At 34.2% G+C, this 18,480-nt stretch overlaps 1 pseudogene across 1 annotated transcript in view; it reads left to right on the forward strand.

Moving 5' to 3' along the window:
• LOC149807779 (3'-5' exoribonuclease HELZ2-like) overlaps positions 1 to 17,035 on the forward strand; it is an 83,878-nt pseudogene extending 66,843 nt beyond the window's left edge. The window contains exons 8-11 of the transcript XR_016421417.1: positions 702 to 929; positions 2,711 to 2,867; positions 10,612 to 10,779; positions 13,973 to 17,035. The product of XR_016421417.1 is annotated as a 3'-5' exoribonuclease HELZ2-like (transcript). The remainder of the gene's footprint in view (positions 1 to 701; positions 930 to 2,710; positions 2,868 to 10,611; positions 10,780 to 13,972) is intronic.
• Positions 17,036 to 18,480: the final 1,445 nt, after the last annotated feature.

An 18,480-nucleotide genomic window follows, 5' to 3' on the forward strand; every position in this document is an offset into this window, starting at 1 on the left:
GGTCCACCTTTACCTCTTTTTATTATCATAGCTCCTTCAGTTACCCTTATTCTGCCACCCAAAATTATGTGGATTGGATGCAAAACAAAAGCAGTCTACAGCATCTATAAATAGGGACATTTGTTTTATGCTAAGATGTGAATCACTGGATTTTCTGAGATAAATAGTTTTGACATTTCACTGGAGTGAAATGATATCATAATTTTTCACTTGACAACAATAGATGCGGATAATATTATGACCAAGAAATTTGAAGTTATTATTAGACTCTTACATAATCGGTTGGTAAGTATCGCCGGCTCCCTTTAACGAATCCTACGATTGGAAAGGAGAATAATGTTACTGTTTATGATTATTCACAAAACGTAACAGAACATACATGGTAAATTGCTTTCATTGCGCGGGAGCCAGTAAGAAAGTTGCTTTTTCAGTCATTTATACATCTTCAATGTGTTTGAGCATATAATTAAAAATAATGCTTGATAGGAGCGAATACAAGTGATAATATATTTCATTTCGTTGGTGAAGAACTCAGTTGTTCACTCACTCGATGAAATTTATCCGTTATTCACCTATTTCAAGCAAATATCATCTTTTTATTTACTTAAAAATGTGCAATTTTCGGCATCTTATTCTGGACAGAAACAAATGCAGCCAACATACCTAAGCATGCAGCATATATTTCTCTTTTTAAACGCTAGCATCCAGAACTGTGCCAATTCCCTTCGAAACAATTCTACAACGGTGAACTGCAAACATCACCGAAAGTATTTGAGCGAGAAAAGGAAAATTCGCCTCTGAAGTTGTGGCCGGTCCCACAGAGACCTCATGTCCTTTGTCACGTTGACGGGTCAGAGGAAATTCTGACTGTAAGTACGGAAGAGGGAAATGAAAAATCCAGAAGTAACCCTGAAGAAGTTAAACAAGTGGTATGTACGTATATGAATAAGAATAGTTGTTAAGTAATAAAAGCATATTAAGACGACCGAGTTATAAAAGTAAAATGATAACTTTTGTTTTATCAGTCTTGCTCTAGTCTGGAAAAGTTCATTTGTCTTGGCAAATCTTTGATCGACTCGGTGTGTTAATGCATCATTCATCCACTTATTGAATTACATCCATGTAATTATCTTTCTTGCTTTCCAGAAAGTTAATGTACAGTTTCTAGAGGTTCCAGATTATTGATAAACTCAACAAGTTTACCACAGATTGTTGAACACGGGTATAATTTTTCTTCTTAGATGGGCATAAGATGGAAAAAAAACCAACGAGCAGGATCGATTTTATTTAGATGGTTCTGCCTCTTCACTTAAGTTAGCCTGCAAAACAAATATTTTCATCCATTTTGCTCTGTTGGGGCGGCCAAAGCCTAGGCTGGTAAATTGTAATTACAATTTGCAAGGTGCCAAGGGTCATATACGCATATTATGGACAGGGTAGTCATACTCAGATAAGGTTTCTGAAACAAAGCAAATTGCGATCTATATAACTAATTTCTTTGTTATCATAGTGTAGCTAACCAGTTCATTTACTGTCATGACACTGTTCACCGGCGCTTGGTCGGCGCAAGTCCAATCCATTAATTAATCATATAACGTATATTATCCTCTTCCAATTCATAGGTCAACTCGTATATGTAGAGACGGTATTGTTTTTCCTACGTTAATGCCGGATAGATTTCATCTTGTGGTACAAAATACGATATTTTTAAATGAGTGGGAAAGCCACGAATTAAAATTAATCGTTTTTGGTAGCGTATATACCAAACTTGATCAAGAATCGAAGTTTAGAAGTTTAAACTCACTCTTCGGCACAACACCCTAATCTCCCTCTGTTTTTATAAATTCATATCACTTTCATAGGCAGATCATACAGACATACGTGACTGTCACAGTAAATTACATTTTTGACATTTTAAAAACTATTTGACCCTGTACGATAACAAAGCAAGTCCGATTCAAAAATGCACCACAGCGGATTTAACGTTGATGTCAAGGAAATAAGGGGAAAAGTCATCAAAGATTAATTTCGAAGTTTGAAATGTAAGGCAGTATCTATTCATATGTTCTAGGTCACAAAGTACTAATTTTTTTTTTTGCTGCAGGTACAACTTTTGTACTCACACCCAATCGAGCATCACATGACATGGTGGGTAATCTGATAAAATGATATATTTTTCACATGTGGAAATATAGGAATAAAACAATATGAGAATACTTTCGCCAATTGGTATCTATAATTCCCAATTAAGTATATAATAAAATCTGTTATTTAGCCCACCCATTAAGTAGCTCTTAGCTGAGACACAGAATTAAATCATCAGCATCAAGGCATACAAATTTCCCTCCCACTGACTCTTAAAATCCCATTAGTACTACAAGATAATGTTTGATCTGAATGATCGTATGTTATGATTATCATTATAACTGTCATTTTTTATTTCTTTATATGCAGAAGAACTTAACAATTTACATATGTTAACCGTATGAAGGTCAAAGTACAGGAAATCACATTACCAAAGATTCTTAACCTAAACTGCACCACGATGTGGTCCTTGTGTCCTTTTGGGTGTACAGAACAAAATTACAACGACTGCGTATTAAAGGCAGTGTTGTTTATTTTATTAGGGGCTGGGCTAGAGTTATGTATTTGTTGATGGCGTGAAACATTTGCATTCATATATTTGTTTTAGATACATCTTTACTTTAAGGTGAAGATCTTCAAACATATGGTCGAAGTGGAAATGGTTGATGTAAAGGACATAAATGTTATATCTCAGTACAACGCACAATGCCATGCTTTGCGGAAGGCTTTGGACAAGGAAAGCTACAAGGATTTTAACGTCAACACTGTTGTTGCTAGTCAAGGTACACGATTACACCGCATTTGCTCTATACAAGCGCACGTACTGAAAACAGCGTATGTAGGTTTATACAATTTTTTATGCTTGCAGTTCGGTTAAATATGACATCTTTATTTGCACCAAATAAGCTCTCAATCAGAATTTTGCATTTTATATTGACCTATCATTTCAAGAAACACGGTGAAGTTATTTTGATCACTCTCTTGTCCACATAATAACTCACTGAGATTTAAATGTGATTGCTCGACATGAGTAGAAAGGCTGGGCAACTTTTATTTAGTTCTCGAAGGACATACAGCAGAAGAAGAAGAAAACAAGAAGAAATTTTAGCGACCACTGCTTAAATTGCTTTGACTCTAATTTATGACGGGACTAATTTGATCCATATTTATTAAGATCTGCATGATAATTAAAGTACAATACTCCTACTTGATTCATGTTAACGCATGATTAAACTGTTCATGACTATTCAGTGCAGTATTCCTAATAACGCTTGCGGTGGAGTAATTGAGACGTGGCAGAAATTGTAAACCGATGCAAAAGAAGAAACAACCAAAAATCTACGAAGAGTACAGCAAAAACCGGTGTATAAAGAACCTCTTGGAGGTTTCAAAATTACTTCATTATATTCATAATTTCGCTATATCCCTAGTAAAGCCCCAATGCCGCTGTTACGTGCAAAATTTCGTATATGCCAAATAATTTTAATAATACAGAATCTTGTAAGATACTGGTACTATACATCGCTGGGTTCCATAAAAACCAGATAACATAGACTTCTCATCACATTATGAGCCATGTAATTTCTCCCTCGAACTGAGAAACCCTGTCATTTCTCACATGTGTACGAATTAAACCGATGTTGATCGGCGACGTCCGTGGTTAAACCGATATCAGTTGAAAGCTGAAACACAAAATTTCATGATAACACCGTTTTAAATATTGAAGTCAACATGACGTTATATCAGATTCTCTTCAGCCCAAGTTCGCGCTTCAAAGTGATACAGCTGAGTAGCAATATTCATCCAAGTCTTATTTTTTCTAAGCACGCCTTTTCTCCTCATATCCTCTTAGAAAAGCGGGTTTGCCACTCTTTATTCCCTCTCGAATCAATTTGTGCACCACGTGCGAATGTTGTTATTAGATTAATCACTAATGCAAATTTTTGAATGCATCACATCATTAGTTTTGGAACACTTCCGAAGAAAAAAATGGAGCAACGAGAGACTTCGTTGACTCAGTTAAGAGATGGCACCTCTTATTTCTAAGCTGAATATTTGAACATCGTTTAAACCCAACATCGTCGTTACTTAAAAGAACAGATTATATCAGCTAGCGTTTCTAACAAACCATTTCCATCCTTCCAAATTTTAGTTATATTGGAAGAATGGTGAGATTTATGATAAACGGCTGTATTGAGGCTTATAGATATGTTTTATGCTTCACGGAAATGCAAATTAACTTGGTACTAAATATGAATTCGAATATATTCGCGTTAGTACTAACCGTCTGCATATTTTGTGTGAGTGTGAAGGTGCAATATTTTGTAGATATCTTGGTAGGACTTTCTGTCTCGGTCAGCCTGACAAGCAACCATTACTATTGACCTATTGACTAGGCTGGCTTGGCCAGTATAACGGTCCGATAGACATATTAACGTAGGGTAAATTGGAGGTAATGACAAAGTGGAGACAAGCCAGCGACACTCTCTTTTGAAATCTTGGCCCTTTTTAAATAGGTGTCATAAAATGATATTTTCCAGAATAGTTTTTAATAAAGACAAACTAGAGAAAATTATTCTGACTTCCATGGAGGTGTTACAATTATTAGGGTTAAATAAAGTTATTCCTGATTGACTAAGCTAAACGAGGGTTGTCTTTCCTAGACCAAATTCAAAGTTTTAAGGACTTTCATTAAGAAAGTGAGCAGTCCAGCTTTTCTGCCCAAAGGGATGTCTGACGGACTCCGACGAAATTAAGAAGTAATATCTCTCGTTAAATAAATCGTTCAAGGAACTGGAGGCTGGAAAGTTGAGGACCCGGAAAGTGAGATTCAGCTTAATATAAAAGGGAGCTAGTCTCGGAAAAGAAAGAGGTATTTTCTCAATCACATACAATATGCTCATTGATAAGTTTGTAATTATTTGTTGAATTGTTTTTCCTTTTAACTTCATATATCAATTTTCCTTAAGTTCGGAAGCTAATGATTTGCATTATTCGAATTGATATCAGTTTGTTTGAATTACCTCTTTCGTATGTACAACAAATCACGTATTGTATAAATTGCAAGCATTACTCTGATACTATTAGTGAGAAATAATTTATCTGTTTTAAATTATATGTAGCATGTATGCTAAGAATTGATTTACTATTTCTATGTCAATAAAGAGATATTAAGCAAGTAATAAAGTGAAAACAAAGCATGAGGTCTATTATTTTACTTGTGTAGTTAAGTTTAAAATTCTCCTGATCGAGGAAAACTGACGTGTGTCGACCGACATCGTTCTTTTAGTCATTTACATCTCACAGCAGCGTAGTACTATTTACCAAAGGTTAAATTATATCGTGGTTCCAGTAGGAATGTGGCTGTCAGGTAAGGGAAAAGACATTAATTTCTGTTAATAGTATTGTGTATCATTATCAGGTTGTGAAATTACCATATCTTTGTTCTGTTTAGTTACGATAAGATGATATATGACATAAGTAGAATGAAAATATTGTTCGACGCAAGAAAGAAAAACCTGACAAATATTTAGGTTGGGTTTTATATATTTGAAGGAAAACTAGCTCTATACATGTGCTAAACAGCGGAAGGAGTGCAGACAGCCAAGCTACGGTTGAGGAACCAAAGAGGCTGGAGAGAGAGAGAGAGAGAGAGAGAGAGAGAGAGAGAGAGAGAGAGAGAGAGTGAAGACAAAAATACAGCAACGCTGACACTCTCACCAACAGTGATTTGGAAAGGACCGGAAACAACTAGGTTATGCTGACATGCCGGCAATTTGAATTAGATCAGTCACTCGATTGTATGATGAAATTTGTTTTGTTGGTATAACAGAACGGATTATTGCCTTTTTAAAAATCAAATTTGTAATTATATTTCTAAGAGAACGCGTATGATTCAAATGTCATGTTAAATTTAATTTTATTGATGTAATTGATTAAATTGTTATATTTTACATACGGGGTCTCGAGTTGTTCCAGTCTATTTCTTTTTTCAGATCTCTATTATTCCATCTATTAATTTCATATTTGATGTTATTAATTGCTCGATCCGGGTAATAACACCATGGTAGATCATCTCCTAGATAATGATAACAAAAGCATCATAACATGTGGGGGATTACACATCCTGATGCCGTAACAGTGAGGATTGCGCCAAAATAAGTCTCTGCGAATGTTCCCATTTTATAAAACCACCAACTTTGGGCACATGAGATATAAAGCGCTACAGTTCATTATTCCTAGCATCGTCAAGGTGTTCCCTAGCTTGTAGGCATGACTCCGATTACTCGTAACATAATATATATATATATATATATATATATATATATATATATATATATATATATATATATATATATATATATATATATATATATATATATATATAGCTAAAATGTGCGGCAACATGAGATGAAAATGAGTGATCGATGTAATTTTTTATATCTGATCTATGTTGGTTCATACGTTTAGATATTTGTTGACTGGTTTGTCCAACATCTTGGATGCCACATTTTTGCATGTTATTAAATAAATAACATTTGATGTTGCACAATTAATATTACAACACATATTAAAAGTTTCTTTCGTATTATTACTATTGAAAGAAGTATTTTCATTAATAAATGAACAGTGTGAACATCTAGGTCTATTACATTTAGTTGATGATCCTATTTTATATGATGGTTTTTCTAATTTGGAATTAGTTGGAAATCTTTAAGATTTTTAGTCCTTTTATAAGCAAGCGTGGGTTTGCTTTCGTGTAGCGATTTAACACTTGCTTTACATGATAAGTTTAATAAATCCCAATATTTATTGATAATCTTACCTATATAGGCAAACTTGGATTATATTCAATAACAAAAGGAATGATATCTTCATTTCTACTTTTGATTTTATATTGTAAAGATTCAAGCTGTGTAAGAGAAGATACTTTTTGGAAAGCAGTATTAATGATGTCAATAGGGTAATTTCTATTTAAAAAATGCTGACCTAGCTCTGTCAAAGATGATTTAAAAACAGCGTCATCCGAAATAATTCTTATGTATCTTTTTGCTTGACTATATGGTATCCCATTTTTACATGATTTAGGATGGCAAGAAGAATATTCAACATATTGATGAATATTCGTGTTTTTAACATGAACCATGGTAGTAATGTCATTATTTTCATTTTTCACGACATCTACGTCCAAAAATGAAACTTTAGTTTTAGAGACATTGAATGTAAATTTTATTGTTGGATGTAATTTGTTTAAATTGTCTATAAAGTAATAAAGGTCTTCTAATGAATAACTCTAAATCATAAAGATATCGTCTAAAAACCTTAACCATACATCCGGTTTTAAGAGACATTTATTTAGAAAATCGTTCTAATTTTCCCATAAATAAAGATGCATAAGCAGGTGCCATAGGACTACCCATTGATGTTCCCATTTTTTGAGATAGTTTATATTACCAAATTGAAAAAGGTTATTTTCGAGCACAAGTTTTATCAAATCACAAATATGTTCTTTTGATAGTTTATATGTATATTCGTTTTCTTCAAGATAATATTTACACGCGTCGATACCATCATTGTGTGGTATATTCGTGTGGAGTGAAACCACATCAAGTGTAACAAGGAATGAATTTTCAATTAGTTTCGGTAAAGATTTCAATTTGGTAATGAAATCAAAAGTATCTTTGACGTATGAAGGTTGTGATTTCGTTAGTAGTTGTAAAATGTGATCGATATATTGCGATGCATTATTTGTAATTGAGTTGTATGTATAAATAATGGGTCTACCTGGATATCCTAAAGGTAGTAACTTATCAACCGTTTTATGTATTTTTGGTAAAATATAAAACTGAGGTGTGCGTATTTTATTTGGAAAGATATCTAGTCCATCATATATGGAACAATTGTGTACAAAGATTTGATTAATACATTGGCTTATTTTTTCTTTCGTTTCTTCAGAAGGATTATAGGAAATTTTTGTGTAATAGTCGTCATCAGTTAATTGTCTTTCTACTTCTTTAATATAATCCTCCTTATTCATTATTACTATGGTGCTAGACTTATCCGCTTTTTTAATAATAATACTTTCATCATGCGATAAGCTACGTAAAGAATTTAGTTCTTCTTTAGATATGTTTGTAAAAGGTTTTCTTTTAGGACTGCTATTTAAAATTTCTTGTCTAGTTGCTTCAATATAAAAATCAAGATAAATATCTCGTGCACTAGAAGGTGTAAATGTTGATTCCTTTTTATTGTAAAAGGGCTTATTTTGTAGATGAAAGCTATTTTCATATTGTGAAGATGTACATGATTGTGAGAAAAATTCTTTTAATTTTAACGATCTTGTGTATTTGAAAAATGCTTCTGCTAAATTAAGATTATCATGCACTTTGGTTCTCGGACACTATGATAATCCCTTACCTAGAAGAACGTAATCACTATTAGTTAGAATTCGTTTAGAAAGGTTTAACACAGTTTCTTTTCCTCTTTCGATTTCCTTTTTTCTTTTCTTTTCTTTCCTCCATCTGTTCTTGTTTTGTATTCTAATGAATCTCCTATTCTTTCTTCTGTTTGTGTAGTTTTCAACAGATCCTTGAGGGTTTTCATTAGACTTTGTATTGTTGCTATAACGGTTCTGCTGGATTCTTGTGTAGTTTTCTTCGCCCCATTTTTTACTGCATCTGCATAGGTCGCCTTTTGTGTGCCTGGGGCTTGTTCATTTCCTTTTCATGTCTTGGTTGTTGGTTATTCCGTGTGTGATTTTTAGTTACTTTACGTTTCTTTTTTACATTGATGAAGTCAATTTCATCTGCTGATTTATTTGGTTGTTGATTATCTCTTTCTGATTTTCCCCTAGTCATTTTCGATACCGATGTTTCTCTTTGCCCAGGAATATATATATATATATATATATATATATATATATATATATATCTGAGTTATTCCGACCTTTCAAATTTCCTGGCCATCTCAGTTCTTTCTGACTTTTTCTTGTTCTGTACGTGCCACATGAGCGTCCCTTAGTACTGCAATGTCTATAATGTAGGTCAAGTTCTTCATTCTCAAACTGACCGCCTTTAATGTATTCTGTAATAGATCTTGATGTTGAAATCACACAAGACTTTCATTTTGCTGTTCTCAGCCACGTTAATACCTTATAATTCTAGCAGCTTGACTGTGCAATCATGCCGGTTACTAATTAACAGCTACTATGGTAGTTTATCGTGATGAGTTTTCTGGAGTGCTGCACTCACTGATCAAGTGATTGACTGCTTCGCTCTTACTTATACACATTCTGTACAGTGGTGATACACCCTTTGTAGATGTGTGTTCGGGCGCTGTCATTATCATCTCTTCTGTTTCATTGTGTTGTTCTCCAAGTTGGTACTATCTCCTGGTGCCTTTATCAACCTTTTTTAGTTTCACTTGCTAACTGTTTATATAATGCCTTTTCCCTCCATCATTCTTAATTTCGGTTTTCCTGAGAAGTATCCTTGCTGAACGAAGGCTGGAAATAAATTCATCATCATTTTCCCGGAGTTACTCTCCCAGGCAACTTTTCTGCCTAAGTACATTCCTAGGTAACTTCTTTTGCCAAATTACAATCTTCTCTGCTCATCGTGCCGCTGTACGGTATTTTCCAATCCGTTTTTTTTCACTGCAGGCTCAGATTAGCTTTCTGGTTATTCTATTCGCCTCCTCCAATTATTTTCTTTTTCCACTCTTTTCCACGATGTCGGTTGAGTTGATGATAGAGACATATCAGATATTGTCGGCTTTAACTGTGCTACATCCAATCGGCAGTTATTATTATTATTATTATTATTAGTAGTAGTAGTAGTAGCAGTAACAGAATCTAACAAATTCATCGTTTGTCTGAACATTGTTCACATTGCCCTACCTAAGTCTGATAGCTGAGGACGGTAAATATCAACACAGAACCTCTTGAGGCTTTATCTTAAATCAATACCTAAACTTTGAATAATTGTCAATAGTCGTGCATGTTAAATATTTTGCTTTTATTCAACTAACGTTTGTGCTCACAATAATAATGGTACCCAGTTAATATGTTAACAACCATTCAAATGTACAAGTTAAATCAAAATTCATGTCTCAATGTAATATTTATTGTCCAGTTAGTACACTTTTTTCTGATGCTGATTTATTTCACCGGTACAGAGATTTACCACTGTTGTAATTATTAACGTCAACAGTTTACCTCGAAGTCACTTACAGGACTTTCGACGAAAATTGTAAACCCTTTAGGTCAACCTCACTTTAGTTCATTGCATCCAGTAACCCTAGTATCTAGCATACCAGTGGTGTAATCAACGATTGTAAACCCAATTTATCGCATCTAGGACGTCAGTGATGTACGTGTATTTTAAGGAACATCAGCGGTGAACTATGAGCTTTATTCTGCTCCCAGCGTCGATAAGAAGCTAAGGAAATGGGATCTAACATTATAGTTGATCGCTTTAAAATGTTAGATGAGCCAAATATTTTCTAAAATACATGCATTTCCTTTAGGTGGAGAGTGGGACTACGTCATCTTTAGTACTGTCAGATCGCTGTCTGTTCATCAGATTGAACCATCGCCTACATTGGGATGGTGTACCAATAATCTTGGCTTCATAACAGACCATCATCAGATAAATGTTGCCCTGACAAGGGCTAAAAGAGGGCTTATTATTGTTGGTAAGGCCAAATAATTTCTTTTCTTCCCATCTTTAAAAGTTTAAACTTTTATCACTGGTTTTGAACGCTACTTATACTCCAGCTGGGAGATATTGATTTGCTTCCGCCTGGAAGTATGACACTGTGTGTATGTCGCATACTAGATCTTAAGCTATTAAATCAGAAAGAATTTCACAAACAGGATTTAAACTTGTGCATATTGTGATGTTCTTATGTAGATCATGATCAGACTTTCACGTTTTAGTGCGAGTTTTGACTCATCTGTGACTGATTTATATTATATAAAATTTCTTGTTTCATTTTAGCGTCTAACCTTCTAAGCTGCAAAATTTACACATTAATTGAATACTAAATTTGTCTTGACACGAATATTCCATTGGTTAGTGCCAATTTCGACGCATTTATGTCCGTTTGTTATTACAATTTGGTAATTGAAAGTTTCTGCACAATTACAACATAGTCGTGACACGTTGTCAGTGATACAATGGAGGAAATTTCTATAAAACGTCATTGTACAAAGTACTTATATAAAACAAAATATCTATCCAGATAATTGTGGTTAACTGCCCATGATCTGACTAGTTCGTCACACGTGTGCTGTCAATTTTAATGTCATTACTGGATGAAGACTTGTGCATGTCGATTTAGAATGTGTCTAAGCAATAGATGAACATACAATGCAGAAAAGAGAAATAATAGATGCAAGAACCTTCAGAAATATCAAAGACATTGGCCAAAATATTCACGAGAAACTCATCATAAGAGAACTGTGAAAACCTTCTCCGTGTCAAAAGCCTTGCTTAAATGATTCCTCTAAATTTAAAATTTCCTAACAGAGAACGACGAGATGCTCTTGATTGGGCCAATGATACTTCAGCAGAGACAGGTGATATCCAGAATCACCTGTAGAAACACTTTCCTCATGCAACTCCTTGTACACTTCCAAAGATTTTCAGGAAAATTGGGAACTGGTGACTTCCAGTTATATTGGAGGAAGCAAAGTTGATATACCAGTGTATCAACCTAGAAAGGTCCATACCGGTTTTTAAAAAAAACTAACGACCTTTATAAATAACATGCTGTCTTTGCAAACCATGAAACGGACGATAAATGATGGACTGCTCTGGAATATTGAAACCAGTACATTAATATCAGAAGTTCAGTGTGGCTTCAGCCGCTAGAGAAGCACAGCATTTATAAGAGCAGCTTTCATAAATAAAGAATACCCATTTGTCATCCTTTTCGACTTTGAGAAACATGATGACACTGCATGAAAATACTGCATAATGAATAATTTATTCAACATAGATCTAGCTGTATATCCAATTGTTTTAAAGAAAAATAGTTTCGAGTTACAATGTTCACCACCCTATCTGAAAGCTGCCTCAGGTTAGAATGGATAACGGGCAGTATTTTGTCAGTCAGATTATTCCGCATCAAATTTAACAGCATTGTCCCGGAACTGTTTGCTCATTGTATGTTGATCTGCTCTAGATCAAAGAGTATGCACACTATTAAACATCTTCTACAGATAAGCTTAAATAGAGATCAGAAGTGGGCAGAGGAAAACAAGCTGAAATTTAGGTTAATCGAAACCTTTTTAAGATGTTAATGCTCTCATTACCACATATAGTGTTTGCAGAATATAGTTTCATTTGAGTCATTCGGGTTATGGCTATGATTTGTATTCTAACACTATAGAATGCACTTAACACCTGATGTCACGCCGCATGTTTAGAGTACATGTACAATACGTTGTACTATTTCTATTCATAAATCATGGTCGAATGACCAAGTTTACGTCAACTCTATATTTTGGTCTAAATAGGCCACGCTTGGGTTGAATGGAGGTCAGGAAACCATCATGTGACTAACAAAGTATTTCACAATATAAAATAATTTTAAATTAGCTCTCTTGTTTTCTAGTAATTTCGAATTGTTTATCTGCTGAATATATAGTGATTATCTAAAGGGACTACATACGTAGCATTCTCATTCTACATTTATCAGTCTTGAAGAGTCATGACAGGAATTTCGATTTATTTTTTTATTTATTGTTCGTTGAAATTGTAGAGCTGAGCCGTTTATTCTAAACAGAGAGTGCCTTACTATATTATTGTGAAATTATTCAAGGACTTGGATATTTATTAATTTCATTATAGTACTGTTAAACATTCAAGGACATTTGTGACATCCAAATTTGATGGGATTTACTTGGACCGAGTAAAATATTTGGATATTACAACTTTCATTCGGAATACTTTAGGAGCGTTTACGGATTACTGTGAAATTGATATTACATTTAGGAAGGTTTAGGAAATCATATCATACTGTTAGTTATTTTTAACTATTTCCCTTTGTCTGACATTTTTTTTAAGGGAAAATAACGTTATATTTATGATTATAGAATACCTGTTGGTTTTTGTTTTTCTTGTTACGTAGTTTAATCCCTATGTCGTGGAAAAAAGCACTTCGGTCAGTTACTTCCCAATTCATATTGAGAATACATGTTTTTTTTTTTTTTTGTTACGTAGTTTAATGTCCTAGGTCGTAACAAAGCTGTTCTGTCAGTTACATCGAATTCACATTGACTTGAAACACTAACTTAATGGTTATCCTGTTGTGGAGCAAACTAAACTACGCCGTAATTTTGGCCGTAAAAGAAATTTGCTTTCACACTTTAGATTCGTTAGTGAGAGATGTGAAAATGTTTCTTTATTGAATGCGAGTCGTAGTAAACATAGATTGGGAAACAGATAGGAAGGTTGTGCTCGGGTTATAAATGCCGTTGGTAAGATTACACTTGACAATGGCTCAGTAACGTACGAACCATCTTGGAAATGCTATCTGAAGATGATTAAGGCGATGTACACTCAGTGACAGTTCTTATCTGTGTACATTTGGAACTTAACAATATGAAAGCCGCAGTGCTCAGGCAAATGAAGTTTTGCTTTATCTCAGACAAACAAAAATGACTTTATAATACATAGTCTTAGCAAATATCAAATTTGATTCTGCATCGCATATAAATATATTGTTTCAACAGTAAGCTGCATTGTAAAGTTTTATTAAGAAGTAGGACTGAATAGAAAAAATTGCATAGAGGTAATTCATTACAATGTGCAATAAATCTCACATTTTACAAGCAAAATGAAACAATCAACATACATTCACACTTTTTCATTATAATTAGGCAATAAGACGTTGCTGATGTGTGATGAGGTGTGGAGAAGCTTCGTGAAACAGTATGAGGCCTCGAGATGTGTTGTGACATCACGGGAATTCCCACCAGGGTCTGCAGCCACAGACGATGTCGTACCGACTTGATGGCAATCAGAAGCAATGCACGATGTTTTTTCTCTGGCTATTCGCATGATATTCTTATAGCCAGATTCATTTATGACAAAGCCTACATGCAAAGTTTATTGGGTATACATATCCATTATATTCATGGATCACTGATTTTTATTTGTTTTGGAAAGATATAGAAGGTCTCGCATATAAATAATATGGCGTCACATAAAATTTGTCCTTATATGCTACTGATGTACATCTGGTCTTCTATTTCTTTTCTTTAAAAAAATAACTTATGAATGCACGATTATGTAATGTGCCTATTCAAAGTTATTCTTTTAGCAAGTTGGAGACAAAGATTTGGTGCTGGGAGTATTTGATGGTTCATACAGATATTTAGCTCTGACGCATTAGAATGAATCTTGCACAATCTTTGTAACCGATACAATATGACTAGCTTGTTTTGGATTAATCGTCCAGAATAAACTAAATTAGTGAGTATTCTATTGAAATAAAGAGGCTGTAAATTGTAAGGTAATGTTGGAATTACATTTAAGGTAGCAGGAGCTTGAACTAAATAGGGGCAATATCTTGATCCTTACTCTTTCATGCACAATTAGTTTATTTTAACAAAAACAAGGTCGCGGTCAAAGAATTGGTTTTCAATGCAGTCTGGAGTAGAAGACACTTGTTTCTTTATTTAAACGGTGTCGATATACTCTATACAAATGCCCAGTCTTTACAAAGTAATTAATGGTCTGAGCGGTGGATCATTAGGTGCTTTATACCTCCTCAGGATATTACTTTGGGTGATTTGAGTCTTTCCTACGACCGTTCATAAGTGTATGTTGTGGTGACGCTTGTAAATCTTACAGTTTAGATGATTATATTCAAATAATACTTATATAATAATTGTGTTAATTGTAGTCATGTGCTCATTAAAATGTAAGTCAATAATTCTACCCCAACTTGTAACATTACACTGTGCATTGTTTCACGTTATGCAATGCAATATATGGATTTGTAAAGAAGCATATTCTATCTATTGCTTCATGCATAATCCTTACTTTGATGTTGAATGTCTCAACCGTTTGAAAATTTCGAACCGCAACATATTACGTGGTACGCTCTGAAAATTACCTCTACCTTTTGAGATCGCAGTAATTGGAGGGCGCTTGTGTGCAATACTACAGCTATTTACAAGGGTTAATCTAAATATGAGTGCGCTCTGCAATACAGTTCTTTATTAGTGATTAGTACGCCAGTGCACCCACTCAAAGTACTCTCCACAAACCTCTACGCATTGATTATTCAGTCATTAGACACCATTTTGTATTTACTTTGTGCTACGTTGTTTATACACTAGATGGCGGCACTTTCAGCAGGTCTGTACTCTTTTTTTTATACTGATTTCGACTATAATGTTTGATATTTAACCGGGTTCAAAAACTGAATGACAATATCACCCAAACATCTCTGGTCACTCTTTTCATTTTTGGCTAGTAGCCGTTTGGCTATTTCAAGTCCAGTCTGGTTTTCACCATCCATCAACAAATGCGGAACTTTCTTGTACATAAACCTGTTAGAGCTTCAAGGAATTGACAACAGCTGTATAATTAGCACATGTTACGATATAACTATTTTCGACTGTGTATCGAGCTTTTTGATTAATTGCCCTACTCATAACAGTCACTGCCCGCTCACCAATCACGTACAACGTTCTTCTATAACGTTGGTCATCTTCCATGAATTCGCGACCATCTTTAAAACGAGGAAACCACCGCTAGACTGTAGAGAATGACAAATAATTGGATTGTAAGATTTGTTTAAGTCTACCATGATATCATTTTGAGATGATGTTACGAAAGTCCCAGATTTTAGAGTCTGCTCCCTGCTCAGTAGTGAATTCTTCTTTTTCTCCGACATATTGAGGCCACTGTCATTTAGCTATGTTATTCCACACGTATATATGCGCAGGTGTTTGGCGTCCTGCACGTGTTCATGCCATTTTAAAGGATGTTATTTTGTGAATCGATTGGCAATACATTTGCTGAAAAAGAAAGACAATTTTATAACAAAATAATCAGAAATTTCAAATACCCTTGATAAAATAAAATTATACAACTTCACCCAATAGCAGAGATGAATTGTATATCTTCAAGAGCATGTATTTGGATGGTTACGTCCATGTTCGTAAATCTAAAATTAACATCAAATTATTAACAAATGGTTCTTACATAATAAATAAGTAATAATGTTAGATAATGTCATGTGCTTGTTAGATAATGTGTATCGATCACTCTACCCACATGTTAACCACTAAAATTATGTATTTAGCGTAGTACGTAACTAGTTACATGGCGTTGAAAACTAGCATTTTCAGTTTACTGCATTATGCCAATTTATTACTAGGGCATATCTCATACGTTGGACAATTTATATTTCCTCCAGTTTCAGTGATAAACTTTTAATGTTATCTCCGCTTTTCAGATTATTAGGAATATATTGGTAAACGTTTGTAAATAATCACACATATATTTACAACTTCTGTTTTCCACAGTATTAGCTCTTATGCAAGTATATATGAAAGATATTTATTCGATTGTATTTCAGGAAGTTCTTGCAAGGCTTACATTTATCCCCGTCAATCTTTGTACGTTCATTTTATTTGCAAGTCTTGATTTCAGTTTAAACACATTTGTCTTTCGTATGCATTTTGTTTAATCATTCATTTACGAAAGACATTATGACGCATGTGATTGAATTACTTTCAATTGTAATCAATTCAACTGAAATTTAGTTTGATAATTTTAATTGCAATTAATTTCATTCCTTTTCAGCCGAGTTAATCATTATATGAGATTATGTTTTACAATGTAATCAGTGTCATTGTTATCACTTTCGAATATATTTCTGTTTTATGATAAACATTTTCCTGTGTATTACAAAAATATAAATATTATACTGATTTCTTCATAACTGTGTTATCCAAAAGGTTGGAAGGTGCTGTAAATGTAAACTTGTAATTCCAGTTTTTGTAAATATTCACACACACATAAACACACTCACATGCACTCACGCACACACATTAATATATACGTGTGTTGATTTGTATTTCTAATGAATCATTAACAATTTCAGTCATATCTGTACAATGCCTGTATTTTGGCAGTTTATAGTGATGTCTAGAACTGACGCATCATGCCTCAGAGATGTAGCATCATGTTCCACCCAATCATATTATCTTGACACCAGGCCGACCAGAAAAAAGAGGAACCTCTTAATGCTGAGCGTCAAGCGACGCAACTGTTGGTACCATTTTTATAGGTCGTTGGTATGACTCGCCCGGGATGAGAACCCGCGTCCTCGTGCATCTGAGGCGGACGCTCTAACCACTTAGGCCACCGGAACCGTCTTTACATTCAGTACACAATCTTGTGAACACTACTAATCTCTAATTTGTTGTTTAATAGCCATGGAACTTGGTATATACGATGGTCATCACCGAAGATCTGCATATTATGTGATCACCTTTGGTTATTGACGCTGTGCTGGATGCATTGTCTTTTATGCATTTTAGCAATGTAAGGTACAATGTCATTAACGTAACTAGTCCTGTTGTTGTTTAGAGACTGCCATGAAACCTAGTAAATGTTATGGTGATCACCATAAGATGTTATATCAAAGAATCGATTTGCCCATACAATTTTGTTACCGTTATTATTTTTTGGTATGAAATGTGGTAAATATTATGTTCATCACACAGCGTCAAAACACTGTGTTCCTACACTTTTGTTTTGTTGTCTTTTTCGGATAGCAGCTGAAATGAAGTATAGAACAAAATGCAACTATTATTACATGTTTCTTTGGATTGTCGTGAAATTTGGAACGTATTCTGACCATCGTCCAAAGTTGAGTATTGTATTGTGATTATTTATGTTCTTGTGATTTGATTTCGAGTCATAACCTTTATTCACTTGGATCATGGTAATATCTTGTGAACATGTCCAGAGTCACACTTTTTGGTGATTTAGATTGAAATGTTTGAGCAAGTTATGAATCAAGTTTACGAAAATCTCGTCAAAGAATCTGTCTTGCTTTTCAAAAATAATACATGTAATCCATCAACATATGCATGTATTGACAATTTTTGTGCTTCCATTATTTTGTTATGGGTTATTGTTTGTGGTGGATAACGACTGGATACAGTGTGTTATAACTGTGTGAATGCAACTACTCTTGCAGTGTTCAGCGGATTTCTTTCAAACTTAGCTTGTATAAAGCTCATCATCAAAAGATTGCATGTTGACAGTCATTTTATTGCCACTATTTGCAGAAGGGTTATGTACTTTTATATTTTTACTCTGGACTCTTATCCACCATGAGGTAGTTGAAAAATGCAGGCGA

Source organism: Sinohyriopsis cumingii, chromosome 1, assembly GCF_028554795.1.
Source record: "Sinohyriopsis cumingii isolate HCF-2022 chromosome 1, ASM2855479v2, whole genome shotgun sequence".
Lineage (NCBI taxonomy): Eukaryota > Metazoa > Mollusca > Bivalvia > Unionida > Unionidae > Sinohyriopsis > Sinohyriopsis cumingii.